Below are 3,394 nucleotides of genomic sequence, written 5' to 3' on the forward strand. Positions count from 1 at the left end.
CCAAAGGTAACAGTGACTTTTTCACACTTGCCGAGACACGTTTTGCAACGTGAATATCTTTAGTTACACATTATTAAAAATTATAAAAAATTGATATTCTTGTAGCATTCACGACGATAAATCCAACAAGATCTCACATGACTATATTTTGTCTTATAGATTAAGAATAATATCGAAGATTCCCTACGACAATGAATAGTGCCATTTTGGTCAATGTTACCTTTCGATTGGTATGGAGGGAGTATAAGTTATACTCTCTCCGTCCCGGTCATTTCTTGTCATTTTCCATTTTAGGGTGTCTCACTCATTTGTTGTCTTTTCTATTTTGAGAATGCATTTGATGAACAATTTGGTCATACATATTCAATTTGATCCACATGTCATTTAGTAATTGATTCTCTCCTCTTTTCTTGGTCTTTGTGCCAAAACAAAAGGACAACAAATGACCGGGACGGAGGGAGTAACTTTTTTTGTACAAAAAATAAAACTTTATGGATTATTTGTTCATAACAAATTTATGTATACAAGTTTCGTTTTATTAGGTTGGTAATTTTGATGTTATTTGACTTAATTCAAGTACCAAGTCATAATTATTATATCATTCTCATTACCAGCAATCAAATATAAATCGGTTTTGGGATTTTAAAATGGTTTATTTTATTAAATTATCTACTCTTTCTAGGTTTATCTAGTGTATCTATAAGTTTGTCATCCTTTATTAACCCGATTTGTAAATATCGTCGACGTTTTATTAAATATCGTCGACGTTTTCATTTCAAAAGACGATAATGCCCTTTGCATAATTACACTATTTTCTCTTTCTAAAAAATTTTCTCTCAAATTCTACTAAAAACCAACTACATTTCGTTCTCTCATCGCATTAAACCAATTAAAAGATGTTAGAAATTAACGCACATCGACTAGAAAATTTAAATAAATTTAAAAAATCGGCAAATAAACGTATTAAACACGTTTTTTTTTAAAAAAAAATGAACTAGCTCATGGACTAAATGTTGAGATTCAACAATCGACCATGAACCAAACGTTGAAAACCAACGTTTGCCATGGTCCAAACGTGGGAAACCAATGTTGGCCGTGGTCCAAACGTGGGAAACCAAGGTTGGCCGTGGTCCAAACGTTGGAATCTCACGTTTGGCCATGGAGATATTTTTTTTTTTTTTTTTTTTTTTTTTTTTTTTTTTTTTTTTTCAAAAAAAAAAAAAAAAAAAAAAAAAAAAATCCGTGCCAAACGTGGGATTCCAACGTTTGGACCACGGCCAACGTTTGGACCACGGCAAACGTTGGTTTCCAAAGTTTGGTCCATGGCTGAACGTTAGATCTCAAAGTTTGGTCCATGGTTCAATTTTAGGGGTACAAATTTCAGATTTACGCAGAAAAATTGCAATGTTTGTTATTACTAAGTCAATACGTGATGTAAATCAATTATCGAATGGATTTAACGGTGCGCAAAAAAAAAAATTAACCAACTAATGAAGCGATTAAATTGTTTAAGTACCGGTGATTCGAGATCCGTCGTGTTGTTAATTGTTGTTGTTGTTTTTTTTTTTTAATTTAGTTGAAGTTGAGAGGAAATTTTTTAGAGAGAGAAAGGGTTGGATGAGTGGAAGGGTAGTTATCGTCTTTTTTATGAAAAACGTCGTCGATATTTACTAAAACGTCGTCGATATAAATCAGCCCTCTTTATTAAAAATCAGCTGGCTTAGGAAGGGGATAATGCTAGGCTGCTAGGGCATCACAGGGTGGAACGCAATTAAAATACCACTAATCCACTATAGTTTTTTTTTTTTTTTTTTTTTTTTTTTTTTTTTTTTTTCAGCTGTAAATATAAAACCTTACAAACCCATTTCAGCTTTAGCTAGGTAATGGGCTACCTTATTAAGACGACGAGGTAAAAAACTAAAGCAAATACAGTGAAAGGACGTAAGAAAGGAATCAATATCCTGTAATATCCCCTTAGTCAAATGGTGAGGTGTCTCCACCCGAGCCAGTTGAAGAAGAGCCTGAAGACAATCAGACGAAACATCAAAATGGAGGTAATTTCGACCCACAGCCCATCGTAGAAGTTCTCTAATACCAAACGCTTCGGCTTGAATAGCGGATTCTGCTTTAAAACTTCGAGCAAAAGAACCAACACACTCCCCCTCCGGTGAGTAGACGACCCATCCAACAGCAGTCCGAAGAGAGTCCACCCAACTAGCGTCCACTTTATCTCTATAGGGTGAGCAAGTGCCTTTTTCCCCCACCAAAAAGAAAGGAAAATGATTACGAATATCACTCCTTAAGGTGTCCTTTGGGTCATAAACACTAAGCCCCATGAAGGAAGCTTTAGAGGAAACGAATGATACAGCCTTCATAGCCACACTAGCTGCGTTTGCCTGAACATTAAAGAAGTAATCAACCGAGAATGACCTGCCCGAAAAAATGACTTCATTCCGAAGACGCCATAGACTCCAAATAGAAGAGAGGAAAAGGATAATGGAAGTGGTCGAATTGTCTTTCGAATGAAAGTAGTTGATCCAATTAATAATCCAATCTCTAAGTCGAACTGTCGTAGAGAATTCTGTTGAAATACCAAGTTGCGAACTAGCCCACAAACGCTTTACCAAAAAACAGTCGCGGAAGAGATGTTCTAAGGTCTCGATAGAACCGGATTCACCACACCAAGGACACACACACTCCAAATTAATATTACGTTTTGCAAACTCAGCTCCAACCGAAAGAGAATCCGTAATAATGCGCCAAATAAGGATCTTCCATACTTGAGGGCCAGGAAGTTGCCATAACTTCCTTTTACAAAAAATCCTAACAATTTGATTAATTCGAATTACGTCTTTTGGGGAGTTATGTTTACTAAGGTGAGAAGAGAGGCACAAAGCATACCCGCTTTTGACTGAATAGATTCCTAAAGGCGTATGCTTCCAAAAAATGCGATCATTAGGAGTAGCCTCACAGATAGGCATCGCACAGATTTTATTGGCCCACTCGGAGTCAAACAGAACATTAATCAGCTCAATATTCCAGAGGAAGGAGGGGGTCATAAGATCCTTAACAGTCATACCCAACATTGAACTCGGCGGGGGGAAACCCAAGCTAGTAATATTAGCCGGTCTCGAGCCACTAACCCAATTAGTACTCCAAATATTAAGCGTGGAGCAAATTCCAGGTTTCCAACCTACATCAGGCAGAACTAGCTCCAGTCCATAAAATAAACTTTTACAACCCCATGACTGAGAAGAGCAAGCTTTCAAAGCTTCCGGCAAAACCAGATTGTTGTGACGTATCAGCTTCGTATAAAACACACGACTTATCAAGGAATCTCTGGAGTAAAGAACTTTCCATGCCAATTTACCCAATAAGGCCTGATTCATACATT

The sequence above is a fragment of the Silene latifolia genome, chromosome X, assembly GCF_048544455.1.
Source record: "Silene latifolia isolate original U9 population chromosome X, ASM4854445v1, whole genome shotgun sequence".
Classification (NCBI taxonomy): domain Eukaryota; kingdom Viridiplantae; phylum Streptophyta; class Magnoliopsida; order Caryophyllales; family Caryophyllaceae; genus Silene; species Silene latifolia.